A 19,922-nucleotide genomic window follows, 5' to 3' on the forward strand; every position below is an offset into this window, starting at 1 on the left:
GTCAATTCGAAATTGTATCATAACTTCTCAGTGAAAAATATACCAACACGCTGACCATTTACATGACTGTCTTTTAGAGTAAGCTGCTACTGTCGCAGGTTCGAATCCTGCCTGGGGCATGGATGTATATGTTGTCCTTAGGTTACTTAGGTTTAAGTAGTTCTGAGTCTAGGGGACTGATGACCTTAAATGTTAAGTCCTATAGTGATTAGTGCCACTCAAATCATTTTAGAGTAATTCTTTAGATTCCTGACATCACTGCGTAAATGGTCAAACACTTTTATGGCTGAATATCTCACCTTTCTCTTTCCCACAAAACAACTCAGTGATGATTAATGAAAGTCATTGCTCACTCTAATATTATATTAATTAACATTACTGTTTTGGAATATGAATGTTACAGTTTTAGAAATGCGATTGATTGTTGGTGATAAATTCAATAAATTAATAAATGTGTTATGAAGCTATTGTCAGTATGATCAGTTATTTAAAGAGTTACCTGCAAAAGGGTCTAGAGTAGACTCCATACTCTTCTGTGCGAACACTTTCTTCTTCAATGAAGAATTGCAACAAAATATATAATAGTGTAAGATATTAGTGAGTGAAATAGGGAAAATAAGTTAACGCTTTGACATTTTCATCTCTAACATCTGCTGTTACTCATATTGCAGAAGTTCGGTAATGCGTGACTTCCAGTCCAGGTTCTTCTTAACATAAACTCCACAGAATTTTGTATCTTCTGTTCCGACTACTTATTTTCTCCCACGAATTATTTTTACTGTTTGGTCAGGCCTTGTGAAGCGTGTAACTGCATGTTCTTTGTTTTACCTCATTTCAGAGGCAGTTTATTTGCAGAACGCCAGTTATTAATTTTGAGAAAATTTCATTTAACCCTTCAAGTATAGGCAAACGACATTGTCGCAGTGGTAACACCAGTTCCCGTCAGATCACAGAAGTTAAGCTCTGTCGGGCTTGACTAACACCTGGATGGACGACCGTCCGGTCTGCCGAACGCTGTTTGCAAGCGGGGTGCACTCAGCCCTTGTGAGGCAAGCTGAGGAGCTACATGACTGAGAAGTAGCGGCTCCGATCACGAAAACTGACAACAGGTGGGAGATCAGTGTGCTGACCACATGCCCCTCCATATCCGCTTCCAGTGACACCCATAGGATGAGGATGGTTCAAATTGCTCTGAGCACTATGTGACTTAACATCTGTGGTCATCAGTCCCCTAGAACTTAGAACTACTTAAACCTAACTAACCTAAGGACATCACACACATCCATGCCCGAGGCAGGATTCGAACTTGCGACCGTAGCAGTCGCGCAGAATGAGGATGACACGGCGTTCAGTCAGTACCGTCGGGCCTTCGGAGACCTGCTCGGACGGAGTTTAGTTTCAGAGAAGAGGCAAATGTATTGATTCGAGGTAAGACACCCAGGTACAGAAATAGGCGAGTTGACAGTTATAAGCGAAAATCTTTCTGATACCTAGGACAGTGAGCCACTTCTGCTGCAATCCCTTTGCTTTCCATATTTTGGGACGATGTAGAGTGGAACAAAACAAGAAAAATTGTCTAATAAACATGGGCTCTAAAATGCATACCGAAAGAGCTGTGGGTACTTGTTCATCTTTGCTACTGTGAACTGTCTCTTCTACTGAATAAGTGCTCCTAGCTCTTTAGGTATGTGCATGTTTATTGCACATTTTTTCCTTTTTTTTTTTTTTTTGGATCATGCTACCACCTCTCAACATAAGGAAAGCAAAGAAAATGCATTTGAAGAGATCAACTGTCAGAGATATCAGAACGATTTTCGCTCGTAACTTTCGACTCAGGCGTTTCCAGGCCAGGGTTCTTTACCCTGAATAGATACATTTACTCTTCTCCATCATCCGTGAAAGTTTGTTTCATTATCAGGGTGTCACACAGTGTACAATAAGAACAAGCCTTTTTACCACAGCATTGCGTCTTCGTTCGACACATATATTGCACACACCTCTCTTGGTCCATCCCCCCCCCCCCTTCTGCCCATCTTTTCCTCACGCACTCTCTGACTTCTCCTCCTTCCCCCACCTCGTTGTCCGTACCATACTCCCCCTTCTGCCCATTTTCTGTTTGTCCCACTCTCTCCTCATCTGCTCCTCCCCTTTTTCTCTGACCATCTCTCCCCTCTCTGTCCATGTCCCCATCCTGCCCATCTCCTGTCTCTCTCTGCTCATTCCCTCCTGTCCCTTTCTCTGTAAAGCTCCTCCTCCCCTCCCTCTCTATGTCTATATCCTCTTTCCTCCCTCTCTATCCATCTACTCCTCCTCCCCCATCTGTCTCTGCCCATCTCCTTGTCCTGTGCCAGATGCACAACTTGTAAGTCACCTTTACTCTTGCTCAGCATCTGGTTACTAATACATTTTGAAACGAGTGTTACGTATGGAAATGTTATGTATGATTACTTATGTTTGTAGTATATATTGTAGTAGCAATGCTGAAATGATCGCAGCTGGTACCAGTCTAAAGTGGGAGTGGTCAGAGATCATACAAGATTGGGTCACTGGCTGCAACAGCTTCTCAGAAGAAAAATCCTATTCTTACGTTTGATTGTAGAGTGGCTCCTTCCTTGAAGGTTTAATATGAGGTACATGAACAGTTGATTGGTAGGCCTTGATCTGTCAAGTTGAGTATCAGGCTCTGACCAAGTTGGTCTACAGCGTATTGGATCGCAAACTGTAAGTTTAGTAGTGGATTTCAATCAGGGAATCCCTGTAGAGGGTTCTGAACAGGATCACGAAGTGCTATATTCGATATTAATTTAAAGTTTAAGGCTGTTGAGTAAACTTCGAATGCCGATAATTGAAATAGACTCGTCCAATCTAATAATTTCGTACTAAGTTAAATAATTAGCTGGTATTAGGAAAACTATTTGAGTGAAAATTATTTAATAGGCTGTGGATTGTCGAAAAGTTTGCTACAGTGCGTAGAAATCGCTGATTTAAGACCGGCACTTATTGTAGAAATGTTGTTGGATAATTATCGGTATCCGTTTCGTCCGCAGCTCGTGGTCGTGCGGTAGCGTTGTCGCTTCCCACGCCCGGGTTCCCGGGTTCGATTCCCGGCGAGGTCAGGGATTTTCTCTGCCTCGTGATGACTGGGTGTTGTGTGTTGTCCTTAGGTTAGTTAGGTTTAAGTAGTTCTAAATTCTAGGGGACTAATGACCACAGATGTTAAGTCCCATAGTGCTCAGAGCCATTTGAACCATTTTGGTATCCGTTTCCATTTTACTGAAATTGATAGCGGGAAGTATACTGAGTGGTTAGCCCGTTACTAAGCGAGTGATTGCAGTTTGCTGCGTTAACGCTGCATGCACTGAGGCAATAGAGCCCCTGCAGAATATGTGTTGATTTCTGATTGTGGGTGAGCAGCAAGCTCGTTGTATTGGTAGAAAAGGATGTCAGTAATTGTTAAACGAAAAGGTATTGAACCGGAATCTTACAGTGGAAAAAACCCGAAAGACACAAAGACTGGATTTAGTGGTAAACATTGGACCTTATAGGAACCATTCTAGTAAAGTTAAAGCAGAGAGGGACCACGCTACTGCTGCCTTGTGTCGATGTGACGAGTGACGTCTCTTTTTATTTTTTTCAGATGGGTATTACAGTGGGTTCGCGATACTCCAGCACCTGAAGAGGCATAATTTTTTATTCATTAGATCAAACCGGTAGCGATACTTGGATTTTTTGTGATCTGAGATGCGAGAGGTGATACTGACTACACAAGGCAGATTCATGTACCTGATGAGCAAGCAATTAGGTTAGTAGGTGGAACCTTTTGGCGGTGTTGTTCAGCTACTGTGCTTGATGGATTATCATGCCTTGTTGTAGGTTTGGTAGTTCTTATTAAACAGAGCTACCTCTTGATTAATTGGTGTATATTACACGTAAACTGTTTGAGTTGGGTGTCAGGATTATGTGAAAATGCACTTTGTGACGAAAGCTATTGTGGTGATGTCGTTATTTGCTGTCTCTTCCTTCGTGTTGGATCAGGTCGTTGAGGGACATCATTGATAATTAACCTCTTTCTGCTCATGACATCCCATCTATCACAGTACATCCTCCTCCTCATTCTCTTGTTGGCCATCTCGTCCTCTTTCTCTCCCTGCCCACCTCTTCCTTTCCCTCTGTCTTTTTTCCATCTCCTTCTCCAGCTCTCCCTGTCACCCCCTCCTACCTCTCTCAGTCCAACGTCTCCTCTCCCCATCTCTCTCCATCCTTTCTTGTCCCCCTCTCTGCCTTTAGATATTCTCGTACCCCCTTTCTTCTTATCCATGCCCTCCTGCCTCCATCTCTCTGTCCACCCCCACCTCTGTCTGTCTCGCCTGTACCCCAGCTTTTCCCATCCATTTGTGCAGCCCCTGCAGAATAGGTTGATAAGGCAGGCAAATACTACATCAACACAACACATCTGTCATGCAGGGCAGTCTGCACATGGGGGTATAGAAACCGTTTCTTCCCCTTGACATGTAGATTACCTTGGAAAGCAAGTCGACAAGACAGTCTACACCCATACAATATCGCTATTATGCGGGGCAGCCTATACACCAGGGGCTGTAAAAAAAACAGGTTTTTGCCCCATATCATGACTCCTATTGGACCTAGGAGGTTAGAAACCCTACAATGCTAATACTTGTGAGGCCTCCAGTTTCTGTGCCAAATGTGGTGAAATCGTTCCACAGGTTCGAAAGGAGATACCAGACATAAACACAAACGAGTATACCCAGTGTGTATAAAAGGCAAGAGTAGACCTAATATCGATTCCTATGGAACATCTGTAGATATTACTCCGAAATCTTGTTTCCTAGTGTACAGTCCTTGTGATCTTAATTTGACAATCTGTATTCTATTCCACAAGATTTGTTCAGGTCAACAACCAAAAGCCTGAACTAGAATAGTCAGAAAAAGTTCAGATTCGACATACAAATTCTAAACACAAATATTATCATGTTCCGAAGAAAAATAAACTTCTCTCAATGAAACAGATGGAAGTACGGATTTAGGGAAAACCACTTGTGTGAAACACAGTTTATGGCTCAAATGGCTCTGAGCACTATGGGACTTAACTTCTGAGGTCATCAGTTCCCCTAGTACTTAGAACTACTTAAACCTAACTAACCTAAGGACATCACACACATCCATACCCGAGGCAGGATTCGAACCTGCGACCGTAGAGGTCGCGCGGTTCCAGACTGTAGCGCCTAAAACCGCTCGGCCACCGCCGCCGACTAGACACAGTTTACTTTATTCACACACGGCATCTCGCAAAGAGTAGATGCAGATGAATGGGTAGATTCCCTCATCCTAGATATCTCAAAAGCATTTAGAACTATAACACACTGTAAATTACTAACAAGGCTATGATCATAATGAGTATCTCTGCAAATTTGTGATTGGCTCGAGGAATATTAACCAATACATCATACTGGATGGTGAATACCCCACAGTGGCGAAAGTAACATCTGGTGTGCCTCAGGGACGCATAATAGGAACTTTAATGTTTTCACTATACGTAAACAAATTATGAGACAGGATCAGCAGCGCTATAAGATTGTTTGTTGACAATGCTGTTGTGAACAGGAAAATACCATTGTTAGCTGCTCGTAAGGAATTGCAGAAAGACTTAGATAACATTTCCAATAGCTGTATTGAAAGACAGTTCTCTTTAAATGTGGATCAATGTAATAAAGAGAAGATCCCAACGGTACCTAATTACTAGATTAATGGTGAACATGTTAAGCATGTCCCATCATATGTGTATTTAGGGGTCATATTAACAAGGGAAGTACATGACCTCGAATGCTCAGAACCGCGTTAAAATGCGCTTGGAACATAAATCGCTCATCCAGAAAACAGTCGTATCAGCCATTCGCAAGTAAAACGTAGCTGTTGTCTGCTAACGTCATTCGACGATGATTACATTGTGCTATGTTAGAAGAAAGTTTCCCGAACAAGGTTGTTACGCTCGAGATATTGTCACCGAAGACATTAGATTGCCAACCTCTTGATGTATAATTCTTTAGGCAATAATTGCTCTACACGAGAAAGATCGTTAATTTTTAAGACTACAACGTGCACAACCGTAAGCAAAGGAACACTATCGTCATCACATCACCCAATTTATGTCTGTGCTGTAGAGTCAACTTTCTGTATTGAAGTACAAGCCTGTGTTACAACACGCTTAACTAAAGGCAGGGTATGACACTGACATGTCAATACCATTGTTTGAAAATGTAAATGTAAATATTGGATTGTTGAATGCGGGAGCGCTGCTGACTGTGACAAAGTGGCTTTAGTCAGATGTGCACACTGTTTCGTTCCACTTTGGTTTGACCAATTAATGAAAATCTCACACCTGCACTTTGAAGACCAAATACGTGTGCAACACTATCAGCGCACACAAGCGATGAGACGTGGGAATACCACGTAAAATAAATATTATGGGAAGGGATGAAAGAGTTAAATTTGTTGGAGTGGTTCTGGCGCAATGCAGTGTATCTATAAAGGAAATTTACATCTACATCTACATAGATACTCTGCTAGCCACTCTGCGTGGCGAAGGGTACCTAGTACCACTACTAGTCAATTCCTTTCCGTTCCACTCTCTAACAGAACGGGGGAAATCGATTGTATCTATGTCTCCGTACAAGCCCTAATTTCTTTAATCTTCTCTTCATGGTCCTTATGCGAAATGTACGTTGCCGGCGTAAAATCGTTCTGCAGCGAGATTCAAATGCCGGTTCTCTAAATTTTCTCAATAATGTTCCTCAAGAAGAACATCGTCTTACCTGCGGGTGTTACTATTTTAATTCCCGAAGTATCTCCGTAATCAGAATGATATTTTTCACTCTGCAGCGGAGTGTGCGCTGATACGAAACTTCCTGGCAGATTAAAACTGTGTGCCGGACCGAGACTCGAACTCGGGACCTTTGCCTTTCGCGGGCAAGTGCTCTACCAACTGAGCTACCCAAGCACGACTCACGCCCGGTTTTCACAACTTGACTTCTGCCAGTACCTCGTCTCCTACCTTCCAAACTTTACAGAAGATGGGACCAAACAGCGAGGATCGGTCCCATCGGATTAGGGAAGGAAGTCGTCCGTGCGCTTTCAAAGGAACCATCCCAGCATTTGTCTGAAGTCATTTAAGGAAATCACGGAAAACCTCAATCAGGATTGCCGGACGGGGATTTGAACCGTCGTCCTTCCGAATTCGAGTCCAGTGTGCTAACCACTACGCAACCTCGCTCTGTGTTAAGTCAATCCAAAAGATCAAAATGAGCACTATGGGACTTAACTGCTGAGGTCATCAGTCCCCTAGAACTTAGAACTACTTAAACCTAACTAACCTAAGGACATCACGTACATCCATGCCCGAGGCAGGATTCAAACCTGCAACCGTAGTAGTCGCGCGGTCGCAGACTGAAGCGCCTAGAACCCCTCGGCCACCACGGCCGGCAATCCAAAAGATACGGCCATTTATCTCACATATTCGACACTCATAAACTCACTTATCTAAATCTATAGGGTGCTTCCCGTTGACCTAGAATCATGAAATTTGACATGAAGCAAGCATTCACAGTACAAGCAAAAAAATCCGAATATTATTGATCTGTAACTATATCACATAAAAAAGAATTTTTTTGCCATTTGCTGTCTGTCCGTTTGTCTGTCTGTTTGTTAAGACCTCTACCAAACGGTAGAGGAATCAAGTTGAAATTCAAGACAAATACTGAGGTCTACGGTCTCTTGGTGGTGTAAATAATTTAAGCTAGAAAGTCAAGAAACAGCCATATGTCACTCAGTCTGATACTCGCAATCTCTCCCAAACCTACAGTTGAACCAGCTATATACATATATATGACGGTAGTATCTGTTCCCGAAAGAACAGTTACCGTTGATGACCATGCAGCTTTGCTAGAATGAAATGATTACTAAATGGATATCCTAGCTGCAAACAGGCGTTGATATACTTCATTGGGGACATGTTGAAGATGTGTCCCCAATGAAGTATATCAACGCCTGTTTGCAGCTAGGGTATCCATTTAATGATCACATATACATGTCAGGTCTGGTTAAATAAGTGTAATGATGTGCACTTTCGTACATTCTGTCTTTTGGCTACTTTATTTTTATTTTTGAGTGAAGTTGTTTTTAATCTCATAAGGCTTATTTTTTCGTTCTCTGCTTTTAAATCCACATTTCGGTTGAAAAAAAGGTGGTCTAGCTGAAAAGCGCGTGCTTCGAAAGCGAAAGATCGCGGCGTCGAACCTCGGATTTTTCAGTCTTTATTTCAATCTAGCCATCACCTGTCAACGATGTGAGGAGACGCAAGAAACAACATGTGGTTCGAATTCCACGTAAACCGTAGGTCCCCGTCGCCCGGTTAGATAACTAGGTCGGCCGGCCGGTGTGGCCGTGCAGTCTAGGCGCTTCAGTCTGGAACCGCGTGACCGCTCCGGTCGCAGGTTCGAATCCTGCCTCGGGCATGGATGTGTGTCATGTCCTTAGGTTAGTTAGGTTTGAGTAGTTCTAAGTTCTAGGGGACTGATGACCACAGATGTTAACTCCCATAGTGCTCAGAGCCATTTTGATAACTAGGTCGAAGCGGCGTCCAATAAAAAGAGATGCAGCAGGGCATTCAGCCAAACGAAATTATTATTATTATTATTTTCTATATGAATTATTAATTTTGTACGAATCACTCATAGTGTAAGTCCTGCTCACGCTTGTCCAGTTTTTTAATATTTCTTTTACGAGGTCAGTTTAGAAAAGAACCGAATATTTTTAATTACGTCCCCACGGAGTTATTTAGTGATATGCGGTTTGCAGCACTGGCACATAACCTCCTTTGCAACCACGTGTTCCTGGAGTCTTAGTATCTCTTTTAGTTTTCGTGATATTGTTATTAGGGAGCAACGTGTTTGGGTTTTAGTGGCGATTTTTGAAATGAACAATTTTCTGAAGCAACGATGACACTAAAAATTTTGCGTGAAACTTGGGAATACTTCTACAGAAGATTTCAGCTTTTGAAGCAGTCTTACCGAGATTATGGTCTGGGTCGTACTTAATGTCACAAATGGTTTCAAGATTTTAAAAATGGTCTTCAGACAATTCAAGATGATCCTCGACCTGGAACGCCTTCCACTTAAACTGATGACTCACAAGTGCAGAAAATCGATCTGGTACGTCTGAATCACCGACTGACTGTCAGAGAAATTGCAGAAAAGGTCATGCCATGGAATTTTGACGGCAAAACTGAACATGCGTCGAGGCGCAGCAAAATTTGTTCCTCGTTTGAAGACACAATAACAGAAAGTGAATCGAGTGGAAATTTGATCGGGAACTCCTTGAACAAGCTAATGACGATGAAAAGTTCGTGCAAAGGATCGTAATTCGAGGCGATAGCTGAGATTACGATTACGGTACTGAGAGAAAAGTTCAGTCACCACAATGCACTGTCAAAGAGTCCGCATGCCCCAAGAAACCACGCCAGCGTTGAACCAATGTCAAAGTGACGCATATTTTTGTTTCGTTAATGGAATTGTGCATTTCGATTTCTTTACTCAAGGTGGAAGAGTGAATCCTATACACTATCAAGGCATTTTGCAACGGTTACGTGAAAAAAAAAGTCCGCAAAAAGAAACCAGAGTTGTGGCGAGACAACACATTGTTACTGACCATAGCAATCCGCCAGCACACTCGGCTGTATTAGTTCGTCAGTTTTGTGCCAAAAATCGGATGACCGCCCTCACTCAGTCCGCCTATACTACTGATCAGGCCTGGCTCCTTGCGATTTCTTCCTATTCCCGAAATTAAAATCAGTGCTGAAAGGACGCTGTTTTCACAGTATTGATGACATCAATGCAAACTACTCTACATCTACATCTACATTTATACTCCGCAAGCCACCCAACGGTGTGTGGCGGAGGGCACTTTACGTGCCACTGTCATTACCTCCCTTTCCTGTTCCAGTCGCGTATGGTTCGCGGGAAGAACGACTGTCTGAAAGCCTCCGTGCGCGCTCGAATCTCTCTAATTTTACATTCGTGATCTCCTCGGGAGGTATAAGTAGGGGGGAGCAATATATTCGATACCTCATCCAGAAACGCACCCTCTCGAAACCTGGCGAGCAAGCTACACCGCGATGCAGAGCGCCTCTCTTGCAGAGTCTGCCACTTGAGTTTGCTAAACATCTCCGTAACGCTATCACGGTTACCAAATAACCCTGTGACGAAACGCGCCGCTCTTCTTTCGATCTTCTCTATCTCCTCCGTCAACCCGATCTGGTACGGATCCCACACTGATGCGCAATACTCAAGTATAGGTCGAACGAGTGTTTTGTAAGCCACCTCCTTTGTTGATGGACTACATTTTCTAAGGACTCTCCCAATGAATCTCAACCTGGTACCCGCCTTACCAACAATTAATTTTATATGATCATTCCACTTCAAATCGTTCCGCACGCATACTCCCAGATATTTTACAGAAGTAACTGCTACCAGTGTTTGTTCTGCTATCATATAATCATACAATAAAGGATCCTTCTTTCTATGTATTCGCAATACATTATATTTGTCTATGTTAAGGATCAGTTGCCACTCCCTGCACCAAGTGCCTATCCGCTGCAGATCTTCCTTCATTTTGCTACAATTTTCTAATGCTGCAACTTAGGCCATTTAAAATGAAGCTGTCGAGAACAGCTTCGGGAAATGGAAACACCATCAAGAAAAGGGTGTGACTAGGGAATGTAGGTACTTTGAAGGGGACAAGGACCAATAATACGTAAAATTAATACACTGACGGGAAAAAAATCACAACACCAAGCACGAGTTGTGCGATACGACATAAACGAACGTTGGCAGGTATGTTTCTGCATCTCCGAAATGATGTCTATTCAAATTTCACGCCAGTCGCGCAACAGCGGTGCTAGCAGCGCTACTTTGAGGATACAGAACTGGTTTGCTTTAAATACACGCTGTAACGGTCGTGAGAAAGAGATGTGGCGAGTTGATATTAGTCACGAATGCGGTAAGGCGACAAAGAGTCTTTACCCACACTGAGTCTGAACGAGGTCGTACATTAGGGCTACGAGAAGCTGCTTTTTCCTTCTGCGGTATTGCAGAAAGACTTGGCAGGGATGCAGCCACTGTACGTGATTGCCGAAAGCGGTGGTCACGAAAATGTACGGTCGCAAGAAGACTGGGCTTCGGACGGCTACGTGGCACTGCCGAGAGGGAAAACCATCGTGCTTGCGTGCGGCTTTGGTGGATCGTACTGCATCTGCAGCAATTTGAGCAGCAGTTGCCACCATAGAGGCGCAACTGTCACAAAGCGATTACTTTTAGGACAGCTCCGAACCATAAGTCTCGTAGCGTGTATTCCACTGACCAAAAAACCACCGCCTTTTGTGACTTCAACAGTGTCAAGCAAGAGATCGTTGGAGCACAGGGTGGAGATCTGTTGTGTTTTCCTGATGGAAGTTGGTTCTGTCTTGGGGCCAGTGATGGCGATGTGTTGGTTAGATGGAGGCGAGTTGAAAACCTGCAACCAACCTGTCTGTGTGCTTGAACAGTGGACATACATGGTGGTCCATTGATAATAACCGGGCCAAATGACTCACGAAATAAGCATCAAACGAAAAAACTACAAACAACGAAACTCGTCTAGCTTGAAGGGGAAACCAGATGGCGCTATGGTTGGCCCGTTAGATGGCGCTGCCATAGGTCAAACGGATATCAATTGTGTTCTTTTAAATAAGAAGTCGCATTCTTATTACATATTCCTGTAGTACGTAAAGAAATATGGATGTTCTAGGTGGACCACTTTTTTCGCTTTGTGATAGATGGCGCTGTAATAGTCACAAACGTATAAGTACGTGGTATCACTTAACATTCCGCCAGTGCGGACAGTATTTGCTTCGTGATACATTACCCATGTTAAAATGGGCCGTTTACCAATTGCGCTGCCGCGGTGGCCGTGCGGTTCTGGCGCTGCAGTCCGGAACCGCGGGACTGCTACGGTCGCAGGTTCGAATCCTGCCTCGGGCATGGGTGTGTGTGATGTCCTTAGGTTAGTTAGGTTTAAGTAGTTCTAAGTTCTAGGAGACTTATGACCTAAGATGTTGAGTCCCATAGTGCTCAGAGCCATTTGAACCATTTTGAACCAATTGCGGAAAAGGTCGATATCGTGTTGATGTATGGCTATTATGATCAAAATGCCCAACAGGCGCGTGCTATGTATGCTGCTCGGTATCCTGGACAACATCATCCAAGTGTACGGACCGTTCGCCGGATAGTTACGTTATTTAAGGAAACAGGAAGTGTTGAGCCACACGTGAAACGTCAACCACGACCTGCAACGAATGATGATGCCCAAGTAGGTGTTTTAGCTGCTGTCGTGGCTAATCTGCACATCAGTAGCAGACAAATTGCGCGAGAATTGGGAATCTCAAAAACGTCGGTGTTGAGAATGCTACATCAACATCGATTGCACCCGTACCTTATTTCCATGCACCAGGAATTGTATGGTGACGACTTTGAACGTCGTGTACAGTTCTGCTACTGGGTACAAGAGAAATTACGGGACGATGACAGATTTTTTGCACGCGTTCTATTCAGCGACGAGACGTCATTCACCAACAGCGGTAACGTAAACCAGCATAATATGCACTATTGGCCAACGGAAAATCCACGGTGGATGCGACAAGTGGAACATCAGCGACCTTGGCGGGTTAATGTATGGTGTGGCATTATGGGAGGAAGGATAATTGGCCCCCATTTTATCGATGACAATCTAAATGGTGCAATGTATGCTGATTTCCTACGTAATGTTCTACCGATGTTACTACAAGATGTTTCACTGCATGACAGAATGGAGATGTACTTCCAACACGATGGAGTCCGGCACATAGCTCGCGTGCGGTTGAAGCAGTATTGAATAGCATATTTCATGACAGGTGGATTGGTCGTCGAAGCACCATACCATGGCCCGCACGTTCACCGGATCTGACGTCCCCGGATTTCTTTCTGTGCGGGAAGTTGAGGGATATTTGCTATCGTGATCCACCGACAACGCCTGACAACGTGCGTCAGCGCATTTTCAATGCATGTGCCAACATTACGGAAGGTGGACTACTCGCTGTTGAGAGGAATGTCGTTACACGTATTACCAAATGCATTGAGGTTGACGGACATCATTTTGAGCATTTATTGCATTAATGTGGTATTTACAGGTAAAAATGCTGTAACAGCATGCGTTCTCAGAAATGATAAGTTCACAAAGGTACATGTATCATTTTGGAACAACCGAAATAAAATGTTCAAACGTACCTACGTTCTGTATTTTAATTTAAAAAACCTACCTGTTTCTAACTGTTCGTCTACAATTGTGAGCAATATTTTTGTGACTATTACAGCGCCATCTATCACAAAGCGAAAAAAGTGGTCCAACTAAAACATTTATATTTCTTTACGTACTACACGAATAAGTAATAAAAATGGGGGTTCCTATTTTTAAAAACGCAGTTGATATCCGTTTGACCTATGGCAGCGCCATCTAGCGGGCCAACCATGGTGCCATCTGGTTTCCCCCTTCAAGCTAGACGACTTTCGTTCTTTGTAGTTTTTTCGTTTGACGCTTATTTCGTGAGATATTTGGCCCGGTCACTGTCAATGGACCACCTTGTATATCTGGAGTTCTGGTCTGGGATGTGATTTCGTATGTCAACAGGAGCACTTTCGTGGTTATTCCACGCACTCTGACTGCAGATTTGTACGTCAATCTGGTGACCTGACCTCTGTGCTGCCATTCACGTACAGTATTCCAGAGTGTGTTTTCCAACAGAATAATATTCGCCCAGAATCCGTTGTTGTAACCGAACTTGCTCTACAGAGTGTCGCCATATTTGTCCTGGCCTGCTCGATCACCTTATCTGTCTCCAATGGAGCACATATCTCACGTCATCGGAGGCCAACTTCAGCATCATCTGGAACCAGCATTAACTGTTCCTGTATTGACCGACCAAGTGCAACAGGCAGGGAACTCCATCCCACAAACTTATATCAGGCACCTGCTGAACAGAATTCACGTTGCATGCTTGTATTCAACATTCTGGCCGTTACAGCGGTTATGAATTTACCAGCATTTCACATTTGTAATGGCATATCTCGCGCTTACATCAACCTATGATCTTGCAGGTGTATAATCACTTAAATATGTTACCTACTGGGTGATCAAAAAGTCAGTATACATTTGAAAACTGAATAAATCACGGAATAATGTAAATAGAGAGGTATAAATTGACACACATGCTTGGAATGACATGGGGTTTTATTAGAACCAAAAAAATACAAAAGTTCAAAAAAGTCCGACAGATGGCGCTTCATCTGATCAGAATAGCAATAATTAGCACAACAAAGTAAGACAAAGAAAAGATGATGTTCTTTACAGGAAATGCTCGATATGTCCACCATCATTCCTCAACAGTAGCTGTAGTCGAGGAATAATGTTGTGAACAGCACTGTAAAGCATGTGCAGAGTTATGGTGAGGCATTGAGGCATTGCCGTCGGATGTTGTCTTTCAGCATCCCTAGAGATGTCGGTCGATCACGATACACCTTCGACTTCAGGTAACCCCAAAGCCAATAATCGCACAGACTGAGGTCTGGGGACCTGGGAGGCCAAGCATGACGAAAGTGGCGGCTGAGCACACGATCATCAGCAAACGACGCGAGCAAGAGATCTGTCGGACTTTTGTGAACTTTGTTTGTTTTTTTTTTTTTGTTCTGATAAAACCCCATGTCATTCCAAGCATGTGTGTCAATTTTTACCTCTCTATCTACATTAGTCCGTGGTTTATTAAGTTTTCAAATTTATATTGACTTTTTGATCACCTAGTAGACATATGTACTCCCGAAATTTCATTACTGTAAATATTTTTGGTGTTGCGATTTTTTCCGTCAGTGTAATAAAGATTAAAAAATAAAGTTCGGTTATTTTCTGGACAGACCTCGTATGCTGATGCAGGCCACTCTGCAGTACGGGTCGACAGTCTCACTACTGTGGCTCCACGTTGGTGGCTAAAGAACGGTTTGGAGAACACAAACGCGGAGTGGTGTACTCGGACATGCAGTACCTGCGTGGCTGGAGTGGTGTCGAGTGGTGCGCTCCCGCCGGCCGCTGCAGACGCACTGGCGGCCGCTGCCCGCTGCCCACTGGACACTGGCCAGCCGCTCTTCCGGCCTCCACGGTGGAGCAGCCACGCCCGCGCCGCCACGCTGACCTCACGCTACCAGATAACCACTGCCTGCTGCTCCTCCACAGGTCGGTCGGCGACGCGTACGTGGCTGCCTTTGTCGGCGGGTTCACTACACTGCCGGCTCCACAGGCCGGCAGGAAACAGTGGTTTGGCTTTTGTGCGCCGAAAAACTGCGTGCTATTCTACTGAAGACTCGGATGATGAGCTTCATCCACTGATGGTGCACCATTAGGAGACTCGACGCTACGGTCTTGACAGTGCCTTGTTGGAGACATACTTGGCATTCTCTCGTCAGTCTTCAGACTTTCTCTCCCGTGTCACTTTTTCATCTCAGAGAAGCATTTAAACCCAATGTCCTCGATCACTTGTCTCATATACTCCAACCTTTGCCTTCCCATGCAGTTTTTCTCCTCTACAGCTCCTTCTGATATCATCGCAGTTATTCTCTGATGTCTTAACACGTGTCTTATCATCACGTACCTTCTTCTAGTCAACATTTCCAGCATACACCGTCCGTCCAAAATATTCCGAGACCGATTTCATTCCAGACGTATAAACGACGCCAGAGCTGTAATTGGGTTGACCGGCCGGTGTGGCCGAGCGGTTCTAGGCGCTTCAGTCTGGAACCGCGTGACCGCTACGATCGCAGGTTCGAATCCTGCCTCGGGCATGGATGTGTGTGATGTCCTTAGGTTAGTTAGGTTTAAGTAGTTCTAAGTTCTAGGGGACTGATGACCTCAGATGTTAAGTCCCATAGTGCTCAGAGCCATTTTTTTTTGGTAATTGGGTTGACGGCGTGAACTACAAACTATAAACAAACACATGAGCATTCATATGAAACGTCCTGGCAGATTAAAACTGTGTACCGGACCGAGACTCGAACTCGGGACCTTTTCCTTTGGCGGGCAAGTGCTCTACCAACTTTTTTTTTTCTTTTTCTTTTTTTTTTTTTTTTTTTTAATCTCACTTTGTTCGCTTTTGTTCGTTGCATCTGCTCGGGGCGGACATCGTAAGCCATCCGTTTAAGTAAGTTGTTCATCGATTAACTCAGTGTTTTTATTACAGAGGACAGCTAACCCTCTGACCGAACACGCTGAGTTACCGTGCCGGCTATCCAACTGAGCTATCCAAGCGCGACTCACGACCCGTCCTCACAGCTTCAAATCTGCCAGTACCTCGTCTCCTAGAGCACTTGCCCGCGAAAGGCAAAGGTCTCGCGTTCGAGTCTCGGTCCGGCCCACAGTTTTAATCTTCCAGGAAGTTTCTTATCAGCGCACGCTCCGCTGCAGAGTGAAAATCTCATTCTGTGTTCAGTCAGTTGTGAGCAGGCAGTGTAAAGTAGTGGACGCGCGTCCCTCGTGTATCAACGTTGTTGTGCCACAAATCGTAATGGAACAACATCTACAAAACAAGTGTTCAAGACTCTCTCCAGAATGTTTTGAAGGAGAGAAAAAGTGTATGGAAGGTTTGACCTGTGCAGCTTGGCTCCTGCCACGACTTGATCGAAATGCAAAACGCGGGCAATTCTTTGTTGGAAAAAAATCGTCACAGATGGTGAGAGTGCGTCGGTCGCCAAACTGTTGTGTAGGAACATGGGCACAACATCTCGGCAGAATACTAGAAAGCACATCATTAATCGATTACGCCAATAAAATCTGCGATATTAATCATAAAACACTGTTACCATGTGGCCACATTTTGCAAATAGTTTCAACAGTATTATATTCAGATTTTGCCTTGCATATTATATATCGTCCAGCAGACTGCTATAGGATAACTGTATTGGAACCGTATTGATGAACCCGTGCTTCGTCAACACTTAGAACTAACAGATAAAGGCGAGGGGTGTCACTATCGATACATCAAAGCGCACTATCTCTTCAAAAGTTCAAGACACCTGTTAGTGGACATTAATAGGGCATATGTCCCACTTTCGCCTTCATGATGGCTTGAATTCTGCTGGGGACACATTCAGTGAGGTGTCTCAATATCGGTGGAGGGATGGCGCCCAATTCTTCCTTAAGGGTCAAAACCAGAGACACTGGGGTCTGGAGTGAACTCGACGTTCTAACTCATCCAAAAGGTGTTTCATTGGGCACTGATCGGGATTCTGGGCAGACTAGTCCTTTCCAGAAATGTTATTGTCCACAAACCATTGTCTCACAGACGCTGCTTTTTGATAGTGTGCATTGTCATCTAATAAAATCATTGTCTACGAACCTTGCCTCTACTGGAAGCTCTACAGAATGTTGTAAAATGTGTTCATGTCCCTCAGCATTTAGAGTTATCTTAAGCGCAATAAGAGGATCACAGAACTTCGCTGTTGGCATTATACTGGATGGCAGGTAACGTTCCCCAGGCATTCCATCAGGACTGCTGGTAGCACTTTGAAGCTTAGGGTGATTCACTCCGCTGATCTCATGCGATTTTTACAGCCACTCTCCCTAATGCTCAACGCTCCATGTCCGCCTGCACATGAAGTCTTCATGGTTTTTGTTTGGCTGTGGTAGTTCCTTGGTATTTCCACTTGCCAATTACATCACCGACAGTGGACTTGGACAGATTTAGAAGGATTCAAATGTCCCTGATGGGTCTGCTACTGAGGTGACATTCAATGAATAGTTCACGTTCTAAGTCACTGAGCTCCCTTGGCCAAACTATTCTGCCACTACCGCTTCTCTGCTGCCAACACAACACTCCCCACCTGCTTTGATACTGGCCGGTCCGCCTCCCGTGACACCTAGTGGCCAATTCCGCATTACATAGGGGTGTACGGGTACTTTTGACCAGATAACGTATTCCATACCACCGGTCCACCTGAATATCCTTCCACGCCTTCCAACATTGCTTCTTAGTCCCCTCAATGAAATTTATCGAATATGATGACAACCGAGGAACACTTCTACACTCCTGGAAATGGAAAAAAGAACACATTGACACCGGTGTGTCAGACCCACCATACTTGCTCCGGACACTGCGAGAGGGCTGTACAAGCAATGATCACACGCACGGCACAGCGGACACAACAGGAACCGCGGTGTTGGCCGTCGAATGGCGCTAGCTGCGCAGCATTTGTGCACCGCCGCCGTCAGTGTCAGCCAGTTTGCCGTGGCATACGGAGCTCCATCGCAGTCTTTAACACTGGTAGCATGCCGCGACAGCGTGGACGTGAACCGTATGTGCAGTTGACGGACTTTGAGCGAGGTCGTATAGTGGGCATGCGGGAGGCCGGGTGGACGTACCGCCGAATTGCTCAACACGTGGGGCGTGAGGTCTCCACAGTACATCGATGTTGTCGCCAGTGGTCGGCGGAAGGTGCACGTGCCCGTCGACCTGGAACCGGACCGCAGCGACGCACGGATGCACGCCAAGACCGTAGGATCCTACGCAGTGCCCTAGGGGACCGCACCGCCACTTCCCAGCAAATTAGGGACACTGTTGCTCCTGGGGTATCGGCGAGGACCATTCGCAACCGTCTCCATGAAGCTGGGCTACGGTCCCGCACACCGTTAGGCCGTCTTCCGCTCACGCCCCAACATCGTGCAGCCCGCCTCCAGTGGTGTCGCGACAGGCGTGAATGGAGGGACGAATGGAGACGTGTCGTCTTCAGCAATGAGAGTCGCTTCTGCCTTGGTGCCAATAATAGTCGTATGCGTGTTTGGCGCCGTGCAGGTGAGCGCCACAATCAGGACTGCATACGGCCGAGGCACACAGGGCCAACACCCGGCATCATGGTGTGGGGAGCGATCTCCTACACTGGCCGTACACCACTGGTGATCGTCGAGGGGACACTGAATAGTGCACGATACATCCAAACCGTCATCGAACCCATCGTTCTACCATTCCTAGACCGGCAAGGGAACTTGCTGTTCCAACAGGACAATGCACGTCCGCATGTATCCCGTGCCACCCAACGTGCTCTAGAAGGTGTAAGTCAACTACCCTGGCCAGCAAGATCTCCGGATCTGTCCCCCATTGAGCATGTTTGGGACTGGATGAAGCGTCGTCTCACGCGGTCTGCACGTCCAGCACGAACGCTGGTCCAACTGAGGCGCCAGGTGGATATACACTATACTAGTGCCGACATTGTGCATGCTCTGTTGCCTGTGTCTATGTGCCTGTGGTTCTGTCAGTGTGATCATGTGATGTATCTGACCCCAGGAATGTGTCAATAAAGTTTCCCCTTCCTGGGACAATGAATTCACGGTGTTCTTATTTCAATTTCCAGGAGTGTATATCACTCCAAGACTCAAAGCTTTGAGATCGGGTTTATGTCTCTTGGAAGTCTGGCACCGTTATTTTGTACGGAGCGACAGGTTTTCTTCATACAAAGCATCTTTCTCCATCTTCGAAACCTGTTCAGCACTTACAAAGTCAGAGAAGCATTTCACAACCGCTTCAAGAGATGTGGTAAATTTTCAGCGACTGTGAGAGCGACATGAGCGAATGGCTTGTTCTCATTCTGGCGGAACACAACTCAAACATTTGTCATTACGAGCTACTCGAGCCCGTTTATAACCGCTGTTCCTGCTTTTATGGGACCACTCTTAAGGTCAGAACCAGCAAACCCAGAGAGTAGAGTAGAGGCAGTCCGCTTCCCTCTTGCAATGCGTTACGGTAGTGA

General features: G+C 45.0%; 1 protein-coding gene across 2 annotated transcripts in view; it reads right to left on the reverse strand.

Moving 5' to 3' along the window:
- The window catches only part of LOC126175790 (sodium-coupled monocarboxylate transporter 2-like), a 219,022-nt gene extending 203,763 nt beyond the window's left edge, over positions 1-15,259 (reverse strand). Inside the window, exon 1 of one of the 2 annotated variants that reach the window (XM_049922770.1) lies at positions 15,176-15,259. The gene's annotated coding sequence lies outside the window, so the exon portion shown is untranslated. Of the gene's footprint in view, positions 1-15,049; positions 15,150-15,175 lie in introns of those variants that run through there. The other variant, XM_049922771.1, reaches the window with a different exon arrangement.
- Positions 15,260-19,922: the final 4,663 nt, after the last annotated feature.

The sequence above is a fragment of the Schistocerca cancellata genome, chromosome 3 (assembly GCF_023864275.1).
Source record: "Schistocerca cancellata isolate TAMUIC-IGC-003103 chromosome 3, iqSchCanc2.1, whole genome shotgun sequence".
NCBI lineage: Eukaryota > Metazoa > Arthropoda > Insecta > Orthoptera > Acrididae > Schistocerca > Schistocerca cancellata.